The sequence below is a fragment of the Piliocolobus tephrosceles genome, chromosome X (genome assembly GCF_002776525.5).
Source record: "Piliocolobus tephrosceles isolate RC106 chromosome X, ASM277652v3, whole genome shotgun sequence".
In the NCBI taxonomy this organism is placed as follows: domain Eukaryota; kingdom Metazoa; phylum Chordata; class Mammalia; order Primates; family Cercopithecidae; genus Piliocolobus; species Piliocolobus tephrosceles.
The window spans coordinates 25082783-25100732 of record NC_045455.1 but is presented as its reverse complement, the minus strand read 5'-3'; positions in this window follow the sequence as shown (position 1 = coordinate 25100732).

Here is a 17950-nt window from a genome sequence, read left to right as displayed (position 1 = left end):
GTCCACCACTGCACCCAGTCTTTTTATTCTTTCAAGCATCATGTACCCTTTGGTTTCTGCCTGGTTTGGGTCATCCTACAGTGTCTTCAAACAGTTACTTTTAAAAAAACAATAATAATCTGTCTGGAAAGCATCATTGTGTTTGGAAGAAACTTTAAGTTTCTATATAATATCCTAACATTTACAGAAGCTAGACCTGTCATCTACTTTTTACAAATTCACAGAAATATTTTAGCTGCAATCGGTTAAGAACACTGCCTTTTTCCATACTGACTTCCTCTCTACCACACCTCCACTTGAGTAGGGTGGTATTAGAATGGTTGCACGCATTTTAGGGACCTGGCAAAGAGAGTGAAATTTGCAATACACATAGTTCGAATTCACTGGCATATATTTAGGCGATTGTTAAGTATACTATATTCTTGTTAGCCTCCTGTGAGTGAAAGACTTTCAGGAATATTTTTGCTACCCACTTCACTTTCCTAGCTGGTATAATAACCCGAGTGTATAGTGCCAGAGATTACCTAGCACTGGAAGTATATGGGTAGTGGAAATAAGATTTGAAATGTGCAGAATCATAAGATAGCATCTCTGTCAGAAGATTTTCCCTTCCAGTTGTACTTGATGGTGCAGTATATATACTTATTAATGTCATACATAAAGATAGACCTATAAGAATCATACATATAGAATTTACCAGAACCCCTTTATTTGTAGGTGACAAACCTTTAGAACTCTAATGAACAGTGAGTTTTTCTTCTTGTGAAATCATATTTTGTGATCACAACTATCAATAAAAAATATTAAACTTCCAGAGGAAAACACAAGTTACCATTTCCTCTGCATTAACTATATTTTAGAAATACTTGCTTTAAAAAGATAATGGGTTCCATTAAAACTGAGTCAAAATGGTAAACAGCAAGAAGTTTAACAGGGTGAGTTGTTATTTCTCTGGAATGTATGCTATTCAAGCTGATACTGATCAGTTTTTTGACAGTTGTAAAATGCAATCATGTATTTCTACATTCTAAATATACATTTTCCCTTATATCTAATTTTATGCTCATAATTCTGTCTTATTTTAATTAAACCCTCCACCAAATGTACAATAATCAGTAGTTACAAAACCTGGATTCACTCCCGGGTGACATAAATTTCAGTCTGTCTGCGTAAGCAGTTGATATGGCATGACAGCTGAAGATCCTCTCTCCCCCAAGCCTCTTACCTTGATACCACATAGATCTTCAGTGCTCAGAAATAACCATAAAAACCCTGCATTGCCAGGCACCGTGACTCATACGTGTAATCCCAGCACATTGGGAGGCTTGAGGCCAGAAGTGTGAGACCAGCCTGGACAACGTAGAGCAACCCATCTCTACAAAAGAAAAAAAAATAATAATTAGCTGGGCACAGTGGGCGTGTGTCTATAGTCCCAGCTGCTAGGGAGACTGAGTTGGGAGGACCCTTTGAATCCAGGAGTTCCAGGCTACAGTGAGCTATGATCAGACCACTGCACTGCAGTGTGGGTGACAGAGCAAGACTCTATCTCAAGAAAAAAACAAACAAAAAACCCTGTGTTAACAGAGTTTGGTTTTTAACACCCCATGGAATATTTCTCATAAAATAAATTAAATTTAATTATAAAAAAGTAAACTTATACTTGCTTTTGGGCCTGAGATAAGTACTCATCACAGAGGCTTAACGTCCACAGAACTAGTCAATAGTGGAGCCGAGTTTCATATTTAAGTCTTTGGGTTTCACACAGAGTCTTTAATATGGGAATAATGAAAATATAGATGTTATGCCAACTGCATTTGTCCTCTATGTGTATTCCTAAAGTCCTTTTGAATGTAACAATATATACATATGAGAATTCATAGTCTTGTGAGAGAAGATACTTTTGAGAAATGAAATTATAGCCTTTATTTTTGTTTTATATAGCAAATATTTACCTGATATACAAGCTACCTTTATGCGGTTTTTGGAAAGGTTAGTGAATCATCTTTGTAACAATTTGATGAGATAGGTATTGTTTTATTTTCTTTTGCAGTGTCAGGCACTATGAAGCATTGGAGATTTTACCTTGCTTTCTAGTTAACCTGCCACAGTTTTATAGATGCTGACAGAAAACACAAATATGAAGGGTCAGAGACAGAAAACTTCATTACTAATGGTGTAGCAGCTGCAAAAACTTCATGTTCACCTCAGTTTCGCTTGCTGTCCCCAACCCAAGTCCCATGAGGGAGATGGTTAGGCAGGGGCCAGGCAAACACTGTACACACAGTGGGTTTGGATCAAAAATAAGTAGCACCAAGCTCACTAAAACCTGTCTTATTAGGTTGGTGCAAAAGTTATTGCAGTTTTTGCCATCAAAAGTGCTGGCAAAAACCACAGTGATTTTTGTGACTGCAATCACACCTGCCCAAGGGTTTGGGAGAGAGGGGATCATGCATCTATATTGTTCTAATCAGGAAACAAATCTGCCTTATGACCCACAAGGAGACTCCGTCACTGTTTTGTAAGACTGTTTGCTTTCTAGGTATCCTTGAAAAGTTGCCAAGACAAAATCTGTCACTAGACATGTCGGGGCACCAGGAAGAATTGTTCCTTAACATACAGATGAGGAAACAGAAGTTAGGTGAGTTTTCCATGATGTGATGCCTTCATTAGTAAGTAGTAGAAGTGGGATTACAGACCTCGAAAGGCAGGCTCCAGAGCCCATGTTCGTAGTCCCTACTCCTCCTGCTTTTAGTACCTCTCCAAGTGTGAGCAGGTGCATCACTGAAGGCTGAACTGATTAATAAACTTGACTTTCTGTTACGTGTCAGTTACTAAAGGGTTTTTCTGGGGAGGGGGTTGGAGTAAAGGGTTCCCAATGGAGATATTCTTAGCCTCCTTGTAAATCAGTAGGATTATGTCACCTCAACACCTCTAGGAGATTTTCTCTTTTATTCCTCAAAATCCTAACAGATAGGGCTGCATCAGACTCAACTTCTTCTCTACCTAGGAGCATGTCTTCATGAAACTAATTTTCACACAAATAGTGTTGGTTCTGCAAATAACACAAAGCAACAGACTCAGAAAATCTTGTTCTAAAAGGGGTCACTGGCTGTCCTTATAAATTAACAAGTAAACAACCAAAGGCCGAAAGCAGTTGAATGAAATGCTCACAGCCACACATTTAGCAAGGAACAAAATCAGCATAAGAGAACTTCTGCTTTTTAACTTTAGTTCTGCGTGCTTTCCCCCATACGGTGAAAATGAGCCTCAGACTTCTACATCTTATGCTGTTTTCTTTCCCCGAACCGTTTGAAGAGACAGTATCGCAAGTCTTGTTAAGCAGTAAGGAGAAACCCAAGAAAAAAATGAGAACTTGATAGATTTTTTTTTTTAATCTAAGGACCAAGAGTATAAAGTCCAGATGTAATTAATGGATTTTTAAATATCTCTAAGTTTTAACTGTACTCAAATTACTCACCAAGGCAAGAAACATTGTCTGGATCTAGTAAAGCAATTACAGAAACAAATACTTTCTCTTTAGTAAAATGAAAAAGTCCCAGGAAGAAGTCCTATTTATATTTATTTCCCTTAAGGCTTCCCCCGCCCCCCCGGAAGTGAGTTTTAAGGAGAAATGAAATTTTGGGACTGGATGACTCAATTATGTAAATGCACTAATTATATATGGAACAGATCCTATTTCGTATGTTTTCTTTTTTTTCTTCTCCTTCTAACTAGAAGAAGTGTTTTTAGATACATGTGTTGTCCAGGGTTCCCAGGGGGTGAATGTTCTACATATGTGCAACATTTAGAAATACAGTTCCATTAACTGTTCTCTATAGCTCTTCTAGGTACGGTTATTTCATAATAGGTAATACAATTTTAGGATCAGTGAGATGCATTACTGAAAGTTTCCACAGACCTTCCACCTAATTTGAAAACACTACACTATTATAGCCTCATAAGTAGATTATTAGGTTTAAGTTTATGCTAGAGGAAGTTTAAAAGCTGATATTCTTCCTCTACAAGATCATGACCATCACCATTCTTTAAAAACCAAATATGCAGCCGGGCGCAGTGGCTGTAATCCCAGCACTTTGGGAGGCCAAGGCGGTTAGATCCCCTGAGGTTGGGAGTTCGAGACTAGCTTGACGAACATGGAGAAATCTCATCTCTACGAAAAATAAATTAGCCAGGAGTGGTGGCGCATACCTGTAGTCACAGCTACTCAGGAGGCTAAGGTGGGAGAATCGCTTGAACCCGGGAGGTAGAGGTTGCAGTGAGCTGAGATTGTGCCATTGCACTCCAGCCTGGGCAACAAGAGTAAAACTCCATCTCAAAACAAAAACAAAAATCCAAATGTGCTGCAATGAAGGTAAATTAATACTGCTGTCTGAAGTGTCATTTTTTAAATCAGGATACACTTGTGTATATATATCTACATCACATCTAGATATGATATATAACATAAATCTATATCATATCTAGATATGATATATAACATAAATCTATATCATATCTAGATATGATATATATCATAAATCTATATATCTAGATATATATCATATCTCTACCTCATATGTATGATTATATATGATAAAGCAGAACAGTAATGCCACTATATGGTTATTTTTGAAATACTTAGTTTATATTTTAAAAGAATAGAAATATTCTTCTGAAAGAACTTTTGAAAGAGCGCCTAGGACTCGTTTCAAACATTATTGTAAAGTAGAGGAAATTGGTTTTCAACGATCGCTATCTCAGTTCCTCCCTGCTCTTTATTCAATGGGCCCATGCTCTTCCTTTCACATTTTTCATTTCCTAAACTGAAACCTCCTCTAAGTTTCCTAATTGAATATGTTATAGACAACTCATATTTCAAGAATATGCATCACAGGAAGTTTTTATTTTGAAGGAGGAATAAAAAGCTTTAAATTGAAAGGACTAAGGTCCAATATTTGCCTGTCCTGCAGGCCAAAATGTTCACCCCTTCATGTTCTGCAAAAAGTCTAGATAATGTTGGAAATTAAAAGTTTTCACTTCAAGCTTTGATATAGTGTCAAATGACTTGGTTGGTGGTGGTCAACTTGGCACCATTGATAGACTTCTCAAAATCTAACTGCTTTTCTTAGAATTCCTCTCTTGTACTACAAATGGTAATTTGCTGATAAAAGGATCCCATGAGAGATTTGCAAGATGGAAGTGAAACAAACGCCAGGATGTTCAGTGTCAGGGCAGAGGGACGTGGCATGCTGCCAAGGACTTCCTGCCATGGGGTTTGCAGCCTTCCCGAATCTGTATCGTTTCCTTCCTCCACTGCATGATGTCCTGCTATTGGAGTAAGCATGCTGTTATAGCACCTTATTCTGGCTGCAGTCTTCCTGGTTCTTCAGAATTTCAGCTCCCTCCACACTCGTGAAAAGCCTAATTCTACACAAAACTCCTTATTTGCATAATAGTTGTAGTGGTTTTGCTTTTCTAGTCAAATCCAGCCTGCAACAGCTTTCAGCGAAAAATTACAACATTCTTTGCATTACAACAAATATTAGTTTCATATTTCTAGGTGATACTAATGATTGAGACACATTCTGCAGAAAATATAAGTAATTTTCAAAAATATGTTTGGCTTGCCACATGATTTTGATCTGTAATAAGAAGCAAAACTAAAAACTCTTTTATTTAGATGTTTAATTTCCTTTCCCATAAACATATAAAAATGAAGGAGTATAAATATGTTAAAAGACAGAAAATACTGTAAGCATTCTTTTTTATGCAATGTATATAGATATTTTTAATTTCAATATATAATTTGTATTGGTTTTATAAAACCTTCACATAAAAATGTTTTATTTTCTTACATAATTTCTAGATTTTTTAAATGTAATTACATGGAATTTACAGAATATATTTATACTTAATTTCTAGATTTTTTCTAATGTATTCCTATGTATATTGTATATATATGTAAATAATATTGGTTATATCAATATCATCTATTTCTTATTAAGCCAAAGCCAACAAAAATGTTATTACCTCACTAAGTGCTTTCGAACAAGAATTCTAATTTTACATAACATCTCTTCTCTTCATTTTGCTGGAAGGAAATGATACCTAAAGAATTATTACACTGGTGATTAAGATGGTCATCACTGGTTAAGTTGAAGTGTGAATAAGAGAAAATGAAACAAACTTTATTTACTTCATAAAATACTAATTTAAAAGCTTTCTTACACATATTTTCTTCAGTATTTTATGTTTACCACCTTTTATCTTGTATCATGTTGTACATAAAGACAAGACAAATTACGGACTGCATTTTGGAAACCTGTGCCCTTTCCAAAGAAATGGCCACTTGCAAAGACCATTTCATAATACATTTATTGGAAACCAGTAGGCATCAAGGATTTTCCTATTGTGGCAAACTGTGGGTCAAACTGATGCTTCAAAAAGGGCAGTCAGTGTTGTATTCAAGCTGGCCTTCTTTTGTTGTAATAAAGAATCTTGAAGCATTGTTAAATAAATAAATCCCACGTGTTGCTACTGACCACGAAGCACACTAGATAGAGTTCTCCTGATGGGAGAGCACATTATCAAAGTTCAGTACATTAAATTCAGAGCATTCCCCTTGTGCTAAGGAACTAAGGGTGCAAACATGAAACTACTCTTTGTGTTAAGTATCTAAGGCATCCTCACACAACAATGGTTTACTCAATAGACATGTTGCTGAAAGATGAATGTTTGCACGTCAAAATCAATATATTGGTTAATATACCTATTTTCTAAAACCTAAGATAAAGAATACACAACATTTTGTCAAAAATTTTAATTCTACTTTTAGTATTTAAAATGTTGGTAAAATTATAAAATCTTGACAATATGTCATGAAAAATTAAGTTCTTTATGCTGCCAGGTACTGACTCTGCTATCTACTCTCTACTATGCCTTTTATACTTGCACATCCAAATAGAAGTTGATTTGCAATTGGCTCATGATTTTGTCATATTTATCTCTAATTTTTTAATAGAAGAACATAATTCAAGTGAAAGTTTTTTCAGTAGCGTGTTTTCTTGTTCACTGTTTGTTTTCTTTTTTGTTTCTGTTTTATAAAACCAGGTGCTTCTCTCAGTTATGCCTTTGTGAGCTCTCAAAAGCACTTCGTCTTCAACTACTAAAAACATTTGGTGTTTCAGCACTATCATTTCAACAAACTTGATGTAATCTTTATCTTCCATATACTTAAAACTGTAAGTAATTGTTTTAGAACAAGTTTACTCTTGTTTTTTTTAAAAAACATGTTTTACACTTAATGTCTTTTTGAGAAATCTGTTGTTATGAAGTTTGATTTGCAAAAACAAAATATGTTGTTGGCATCTCATTTACTTTAACACTTTTTTTTGTACTTTCTATATTCTTCTTTAGACTGCGTGGAAAATGACTTACCATACATATTAGGCAATTTTGAAGATCTTTCTCTTTGAAAAACTTTGGATGGCAGTTATTGTTTTAACTTTATTTCTTCCTCAAATAGGTGAAGAATTTTTAGTAGGACCTTCCTTGAAACACTCCTTGTCTACTTAAGATCAGTAGAGTTTTTAAATTATTTTTAAAATGTTAGAATTAGAATATAATATATAAGCACTATAATTATTCATATTTTGCTTAATTTTGATAAACAATTTTCATATAAAAATATGTTCATAATAAATTTAGCAGACATTATCTTTTAATTATTTATAATAACTAGCAATCTATTATTCTAATTATTTAAATGTTCTAAAGTTTTTAATAGATGTTTTATTATTACAGATAATTATGAACAGAACCATAATATCATGTTATTTTATTCAAAATAGTTGTTATTACTTTAACAGACTAATAGAATTTCAAAACATAAAGCACATAAAGTGAATTTTTTACTGCAGAGTACATCTATAATTCTTACTTTTAAAAAGTGAATATTTTGTATTCAGGCCTTGTTTTTATTACTGACATTTTACTGATGATATATGATGGTAGCCTGTGTGCTAACATGATCACTGATCACATACCAGCTCAGTAATGTCAGAAATGACAATAAAGTTGACATTTCCCCATTTTGTCTTCAAAAGGCTAAGGCTGAAATAGAAGCTAAATGGCAGAGTTCAGGTGATTACCGTGGCCAGCGGCAAACACGGCACATTTTATTATCCATATACACCTTCCACAAATGATCATAAGTGCTAGCATTCTGTGTGTAACATGTTAGTCTATATGCAGGAGTTACAGTAATAAACAAAACAGAGAAAAACTCATCCTTCATTCTGCATCTGGGGAAGAAGAGGCAAACAATAAGAAGTGGAGAATTAAATACCTAACATGGTCAGATAAGTGTGAAGAAAAGTCAAGTGGACTCAGAGACTAGAATGAGAGATGCTGTTTTAGAAATCATGGTCAGAAAGGTCTCTGAGGAAATCATCACAGAGAAGATGAGGACTTAGTCATGTAGGTATCTCTCATATCACAGTTATAACTTTGCTAAAGAATGTCTGTCTCTCTTTTTGAAGGAGACCCTGAGGGCTCCCAGAGTGATTTTATTTACCTACCCTCTAAATACAATGAAAATCTGTCTGGCTATTTCACAAAATGTAGACAGATTCGTTTGTTCATGGTTTAGAAACTATGTTTCATTTATTGTGCTTTATATAATCTATTTAAATAAGCATAAAGCTATCGACTTTTTATGTTAGAATTTCTCTACTTAGGTAACTTTATTAATCTGAGGAAGCAAATTATAACCTGTCCATTTAAAGAAGAATTATTATGATATGACCATTTTAGCTTTTAAGGAAACCAAATTACTATGAAGCGATGGGTAATGAATGCTGCATTTCCTTTCAGCCCTTAATGAGCCTGTGCAATGTTAGGTAAAAACTGGAATAGCAATGCATCTCATTTGCTATGAGAGAAAGAGGACTTCCACATTTTCAAAACCATGAGAAAGGCTTTTCTTGCCTATTTCCCACAATCATTTCATCATAAAATTTTCTCCTAACTTGATCATCTCTCACTACCTCCATATCCAATCCATCTATAAATCCAGTATCTTATTCCTAAACACATTCCAAATCATTCCAGTTATCCATTTTGGAAATTACTTGCATTTCAGCCACCATCATTTTCTTCCTAAACTACTGCATTATATTGAGTAGAGGGAGGCTTACGTACCATTCTGGGACTTGGAAAATCTGAGGTTGCAAACAGGAACAGTCTGGAAGAAGTAATTATATGTAAAACCAGTGTGCATCCTGCTATCATTGTTTCTCTCATATTCCCATGCATTTCCTTTATCTTATGGTCACATACATAGCCAAGTCCAGATTTAGCTTAGTCAGGTGAATTGAGGGAAGAATCTGCCTAGGGCTTGGAGAAAACACCCACAGGGAAGAAAGACAATTGGTTTCAAAGGCTTGGTGTGTTCTGCAGCAGGAGCAGGAGCAGTTCCCAAAGAGGTGAATGAGTGCAATTACCAGGACAGTTTTGTAGAGCACATAAGCATTGTTCAATAACATGTTAACATTTTTTAGGAGGGAAACCTAATAGAACAAACTTCAGACTTCACGTGGTTTAAAAAGTGGAAACTCTGAAAGTCTTTATAATTTAAAGAAAATGTTTATTTCTGTCATCAAAAGGCTAGTGAAATTTGGGGACAGATTTATTAAGCAACATTCCAAATTTAGTGTTACTGTAAAGGGCAATCTGGGAATATTTAGTTCTTTCCAGCTATTAACAGAAATAGGCCACAATGAGAAATATTTATTTAAATGGGAGACCAAAGGAATTAGAGTATTCTATCAGTGCCTCTTTCATCTTCACCCACGAGTCTATTTCCTCAACAATTATATCCCAGATGATATGTCACCAGGCTCATTTTCCAGTCCCCTTGATTAAGCCAAGATGCAACTCAGTGAGGCACATGGATTGAATTCTTTTATATCATTTGAGAGGAATAGCTTCAATTGGTCTCTCAGAGACCTATCAGCTAAATCAAGTGTCTTAGTGTCCTTGCCATGGGCCAACAGAACCTAAGGTTTAAACATAATTATGGAAGTTAGGCTTCAGATGTATATACAAAATCCTAAAGAATTGGAATAATTTTGCTCTCAAGTATTTGAAAAATTTCATTTGATTGTATGTGATTTGTGGGTAAATTCTCTCCAGAATATTACTGCTTATTTTTAAAAAGTCCATTTTAGCATTCAACAGGAGTGCTCAATTAGGGAGGAAAATAATAAACAATAGTTACCTCAGCTATAGATTTTAAACCAAGGATGATGAATCACACAGTTTTAAAGATTGTAAAGTTTAATTTCCATTGGTGATTAAGTATTACTCTTCAGGCAATTATATTATGCCAGTGATACACCATTTTACATCCTTAAAATAGAAATATCCTCTAACTTGATAAAACAGAATACATCTATATTTCTACAAATATATTTTTTAAGAAAAGATATATGAAAGTAATAAGGATATTACCATTTGTATTAGACAGGCAAAGGTGTGATAAATTATTTTGTTTTCTAAACACATGATAGTTTCTCTTTCTATAAACATAAAAATGGATAACCAGGCCAAAACATATAAAACTTAAATTTTGTGTTTTGAGTTCCAAAACCTCTATACTTAGATTACCTTTGCAGTTAAGATATATATTACAGACTTTTTAATAGGAAAGATATGATAAACTACCGTCGGATTGTATGTGCTTATAATGGCATTATTTCTATCTTGTTGACAAGTCTGCGCTCACCTTTCATAAAAGCGAAGAATGACTGTATGCATTTATCACAACTCCACAAAGTATATAACAGTTTCTCCTTTGTTTCCATTAAGGGGAAAAAAAACAGACATATAAGTTTAGTAGGAAAAAAAGCCCTCTATGTGTCCATGAATTCTAAGTTAGGGTGTCTGATTTTATAGGGAAACAATAACAATAATAGTAATAAAACAGCTTAACAGTAACAAAGATTCTCAGTTTTTTTTTTAAGATTGATGCTTAGTAAAAGAATTATAGCTGGAACAGCTGCAGGAAAATCTGGCACAAAGATAGTGCTCTGGTTAAGATATGCTCTGTTGCTTTCTAAAACAGACGGAATCACAGTGGTATAAATGCACAAAAGATGAGAGGGTAAAGCACCAATATTACAGTTAATAACATAAAATGTCAGTTCTTACTCAACCCTATTCAAACAACCATGCATGATTTCTCCTGAAATTACTACCAGGCTTGATGTTTTCTTCATTAGATTCCTATCACCACCTCTACATGGTGTTAAACCAGGGGTGAATAATAGTTGCCCTGCAGCATCATAAAGCGAAACCCCATGCTAACAATCTCTCTGTAACTACAGAGTGAGAACACCGATTAGCTGGGTAGTGTTACTATGAGGGAACTTAACTGGCAAACAATTTCTCTTCCATTTTCCCAAGTGATTAGAGGAAATAAAAAGTGATGCAGTTTTCACAGGGATTTTGTTGTTTAAAACATACATGAAACTTACTGTGGCCTTAAAGTTTATGGAAATATTTAAATGCTCTTCTGGGAAGCAAATAGAAGAAAGTCTTTAAAAGGAAAGCCAAGATTTATTTTGACCTTTAGCTGAAAGCTATTTCCCCAAAGCAATACTTTTGGAATGAAAAAGAAAATAATAATGATACTCCAGAGTTTTAGTTTCTGCTTCTGTTCAACTCTGCCATAACAGTTATCTATTGCATGTAGAAAAAAAAATACCCCCAAATTTAGAGGTTTAAAACAGCAAACTTTTATAACCTCATCGTGTTTGTGTGAGAGCTATATGGCCACAGCTTAGCTGACTCTGAGTTCCTCGTGACGTTTTGGTTCAGCTGTTAGGCAGGACTAAAGGCATTTGCGGGCTAGTGTGCAGCTGAATAATACTCTTCTTCCAAGTGCAGACACATGAACAATGGTAGGTCCTGGTTTCTCACCACATAGTATTCTCCGTAGGCTGCCTGAGTGACCTCACAATGTGGCAGCTGGTGTTGAGACAGAGAGCTCCAAGAAATACTCTCCACAGCAGCCACAGTCTTTTTGGAACCTGTTCTTAGAAAGGACATCCCATCACTTCTTCCATATTCCATTTTTCAGAAGTAAGTCTAGACCACATTTAACAGGAAACAATTACATAAAGGAAAGAATATCTGGAGGCCAAGATCATTGGAGGCCATCTTGGAGACTTCCTACAACATCTATGTTTCTTTGTTTACTTCTTTTGACTTAAGAAGAATCAAGTTCGGCCAGGGGCGGCGGCACATGCCTGTAATCCAAGCACTTTGGAAGACTGAGGCAGGTGGATCACCTGAGGTCAGGAGTTTAAGACCCGCCTGACCAACATGGAGAAACTTCATCTCTCTACTAAAAATACAATATTAGCCAGGAGTGGTGGTGCATGACTGTAATCCCAACTACCAGGGAGGCTGAGGCAGGAAAATCACGTGAACCTGGGAGGCGGAGGCTGCAGTGAACCGAGTTCACGCCATTGCAGACCAGCCTGGGCAAGAAGAGCAAAACTCCGTCTCAAAAAATTAAAAAAATAAATAAATTTTTCTTCTATCTAACGACAGGCAAAGAAACATCTTTTTAAAACTAGCACATCATGAATATAATATTCTTGTATTTAAGAGCACATGGCATAAAATGTTAAAGCAATCTTTAAAAATTCTCATTTTACTACTGTATAGAAAATATCCAAGTTATACTTCTTCTTTGCAGATATAAATAATAACTCTTTCAAGGAAATAATACATGTTCACATACACATAACTCATATAGGTTGTATCTGAAGCTTAGAAGGTAACTGAAGTTTGTTTATTTCAACTATGCTGTTGCTGGTCACTGTGGGAGTTGCCTCCCTGTGTACAACTATTGTCGGCATTGTGATGAAAATTTAAAATAACATGCGTGACTAGGAAAAGGCAATAAGCCTCTTTAAAAAGGTAAATGTAAATTACAAAGATGTGGTGTTCTGGAAATAGTTCTGGAGAGACCTCTTATCTGCCACTTCCTACCTCTGACTGCCAGCAGGTTACAGAGCAGTAAGTTAGTGCCCTCATTTCTAAAAAGAATGGCTTAGACTAGTAATTTTTAACTTTCTTTTCCCTTGTAAAATGTTGTAATTTTTCCGCAAAATATACCAAAAGGTAAGAGAAAAGGCAATGAAGAAAAATAATATTATTTCATACGTATGCCTTCTCAGAATTTTAATTTTTAAACCTTAATAATTTTAACATTATAGCTATTCGTTTAGGGAAAGTGTTTGCAATGCATACCACTAATGTTAAGTAGTATCACTTACACTGCATTTCAGTTTCTTGAAAGTAGTGAATATTAAAAAATAATTCTCCATACATACAAAAAGATGTATATTACTTTTATTATCAAATTTCTTTACCGTTTTGTTATTTTTTAAAATTTTATTATATATCATTGTAGCAGTCCATTCTCATGCTAATAAATACATAGCTGAGACTGGGTAATTTATAAAGGAAAGACGTTTAAATGACTCACAGTTTAGCATGGGAAGGCCTCAGGAAACTTACAATCATGACAGAAGGGGAAGCAAACATGTCCGTCTTCACACGGTGGCAGGAAAGACAAGAATGAGAGAAGTGCAGAGCAAAGAGGGGAAAGTGGGGTAAAAGCTCATCACAAAACCATCAGGTCTCATGAGAACTCACTATCAAGAGAACAGCATGGAGGAACTACCTCCATGATTTGATTACCTCCCACCAGGTCCCTCTCATGATATGTGGGGATTATGAGAATTACAATTCAAGATGAGATTTGGGTGGGGACACAGGCAAACCATAATAATCATGTATATTATTAAAATAACTATAACTTACTATTAAAATCAGATTTTTATTAAAGGCACATCATATTTTACCTGATGTTCAAATTCATAAAATTTGCTGTGTTTATATAGAAGCCATATTTTCTTGCTCCAGTTTTAAAATATTATGGTCATATTCATTGTTTAATCTAATAAACTGCTTGTCTACAGTAACAATGAAATTGCTAACATTCAATAATGAAGTTACTTGCAATAGGAGAATGTCACTAAACAGGAACCCACATTCAATGTCTGCCTTACCAAAGGAAACATATGCAGAGAAACAGCTGCCCATTCTTGAGAAACCAACATAACATTGAAAATTGATTTCTGATTGTTGGCTACATTTTTACCAAATATCATACTGTTACTATATGGTAAAGAATAAGAAATTAAATAGGACTTAAGGTTGAATTATTAATACTGAATAATGCCTATTAGAAAGTACTAGAATGAGACATCATTTTTCATCAGCTCTTTAGTAGCATACTTATTCTATTAAAAATTATTACTTCTAATTGTTTTATTTCAAATTAAGTCTCCCCATCTTCATCAAAAAAATCAGCTGAAAGTCCTAAATGTGTTATTTTTCAGCATCACCATTAGATAAATCAGCAAATATATTTAAGTGATACTGCTGTATTTGAAATCAACTGTCAGGATTATTTAACCAACTTGTATTATATGATTTAACAGAAATGTGTTCTAAGAAATTGTAATGCAATAATAGAAGTCATCTATAAGATATTAAAGTGCATCTTCTATATTACAAATCAATAATAAAATATCTCAAAAATTTAATAGATACCCTTAACAGCAGATTGGAGATGACAGGAGATGGCAGAAAAAAATTAGTTAACTACAGATAGATCAAAACACATATTTAATCTGAAGCTCAAGCTAAAAAATAAAGAGAAATTGATACATCTAAAGAACATGAGAAAAACTGAAAAAAAGCCATGAAGTATGAACAATATTAATCATTTTACATATGTGTGCTTTGAATTTTAAAAGTAGAGGAGATGGCCAGATAAGGTGGCTCACGCCGGTAATCCCAGCACTTTGGGAGGCCGAAGCAGGAGGATCACCTGAGGCAAGGAGTTCAAGACCAGCCTGGCCAATATGGCAAAACCTTTTCTCTACTAAAAATACAAAGATTTGCTGGGCATGGTGGTGGGTGCCTGTAATCCCAGCTACTCAGGAGGCTGAGGTGGGAGAATCACTTGAACCCAGAAGGCGGAGGCTGCAGTGAGCCAAGATCATGCCACCGCACTCCAGACTGGGTGACAGAGCAAGACTCCATCTCAAAAAAAAAAAAAAAAAAAAAAAGATCTTGATTTCCAAACTTGCTACCTATCATCTGTCCCATGTGTCAGGACTTCTCACATTTATTTACCAGTTCAAGTTACCCAGAACTAGGTTTTGCTTTTCTGGAACAAAAGATAGAAAATTTGAACAAATAGACGTAGAATATGTTAATAATAAATTTGTGTATCTTTATGCATTGTACTCCATGTTCACCAGGGTCTCCTCTACAGGGAAGTAGACTGCCTCTCCGTTCAGACAAGAGTTATGTTTATGTATTTTCCAAAGCAAATAGGTCCAACTACAATTGCCAATTCAGATTACTTGCATCATAAGCCATCAGCTGAGGAGAAAACCATAATCCTGTACTACTCAGCTCAAACTTGCTAGTGTTTCTTTGAGAGATGTGAGGTTTGCTGAGCATCGAAAGATATGCTGACTCTTCGTTCTTTTTTAAAATTGTATTTTATTAAATATGGACAAATTATACTTGCATATACTTATGAGGCACAAAGTGATGCCATGATATCTATGCACATAATGTGGAATGATTGAGTCAAGCCACTTAATGTATTCATCATTTCAAATATTTATCATTTATTCCTCCTGTTTAACTGGAATGTTGTGCACTTGACACTGTACTTCCCACTCCCCAGCCTCTTGTAGCCATCATTCTACTTTATCTTCTATAAGTTTGATTGTTTTAGATTCCACAAACAAGTGAGAACATGCACTATTTGTTTCCTGTGCCTGGCTTATTTCATTTAGCATAATTGGACTCTTTTAGGTATTCTTAATTCCTTCAATCAACAGTTTAGGATCATATAATAAGGTATCTCCATCCACCACCACTACCACCATCCCAACATACACAAACAATATGACTAAAATATATTGAAAGGGGAGGATAGCACATGGATTGACACTGGATAGGAAGGTAGAGGCCACTATTGTAGTTTAGATTTTATTGTAAGAACAAAGATAAATCATTGAGTAGTTTTAAACCACGAAGTAAAATGTTTTGTTTTATATGTCAAAGAAATAACTTTGGCTTCTGAAAAAAGAGTAAGTTTTTCAGGGGACTAATAGTAAAGATGGAAAGACTATTTATAAAGATTTTACAATAGTCCATCAAAAATGATTTTAGGTTGGATACAGGCAGGGAATGAAGAGTGACAAACAGTAAACATAGAAGAATCAGAATGAAATCAAGGTATATCTTGCTTTTGTTTTGTTTTTTTTTGTTTTGAGATAGACTCTCACTCTGTTGCCCAGGCTAGAGTGCAGTGGTGTAAACATGGCTCACTGCAGCCTCGAACTCTTGGGCTTGAGCAATCCACCTGCCTCAGCTTTTTGAGTAGCTAGCACTACATATGCATGCCATCATGCCCAGCTAATTTTAAAAAATATTTTGTAGAAAAAAAGGTCTCACTACATTGCCCAGGCTGGAAGGTATCTTATAACTACAAACAATAGGACTCTGCGGTAGATTAGTTGTGGGTAATAAAAGAACATGAGGGGCTTGGCGTCATGGTTCATGCCTGTATTCCCAGCACTTTGGGAGGCCAAGGTGGGCAGATCTCCTGATGTCAGGAGTTCGAGACCAGCCTGGACAACATGATGAAACCCCATCTTTACTAAAAATGCAAAATATTAGCCAGGTGTGGTGGTGCATGCCTGTAATTGCAGCTACTGGGGAGGCTGAGGCAGGAGAATCACTTGGATCCAGGAGGCAGAAGTTGCAGTGAGCCAAAATTGTGCCACTGCACTCCAGCCTGGGAGACAGAGCAAGGCTCTGTCTCAAAACAAAATAAAACAAAGAAAGTGAAGAATAAAAAGTAATTTTCAAATACATATTGACTAAACTGCATTTCTCCACTCTGTCTTTTCAATTCGGTTCCATTAAACTCATTAATAAATTTAATAAATAATTCAAGATAGCATTGATGCAATGCATAATAAAATACATAGCATTCCTGCATGCATTATCATCTTGCTCCCCAGTAATGTTTCTTTAAGGTAAGTTTTAATATCCTCAGTTTGCAGATATGAAGCAAAAGCTCAGAAAAGTTCAGTGAGTGCCCACTGGCACACAATTAATAAATTACTTATTATGACAGCAACCCAAGTTTATGACTTTTCAACACTACAGATCTTCCACTGATCGCACTGCCTCCCAAGTCAAAGTTGGAAATGCTTGATTTTGAAACATAAGGAACACTAAGAACTATATATATCATGGTGTGTTGGGTTAGCTCTTTATATGTAACCTTGTAATGAGGATCATTATTATCTGTATCTTAAAAAATAGCTTAGATTTCAGCTTTAAAAAAGAAATTCATGTTTCCAGAGTATTGCCATCATCTACATCTTCCTAAGCAGATGCAAATTTGGAGCACCAATAGGAAAATGAATTTGAGCACCATTTGCTTGAAATAAGTTTTATTTTTAACCTAAAATGTAATGAATGACTCCAAAAATGTAAATGCAAAAATATATACTTGTGTAGTGTTGGGATGTATTTGTATATTCTATTGTGGAATCCTGGAATTCTATGTAGAATGGACGTTAAGTCACATTTCATATCATAAACATGCTTAGTATAAATGAACAAGTGTTGATAAATCTACAGTAGATACAGGGATGATCAGAATAAGAAAAAAAGACAGTATGATCAACAGCAAGGGAAAGAAAAATGTATAGACACACAAGTCCCTTTGTTTTGTTACACCATATTCTGTCAGATTAAATGTTTTATA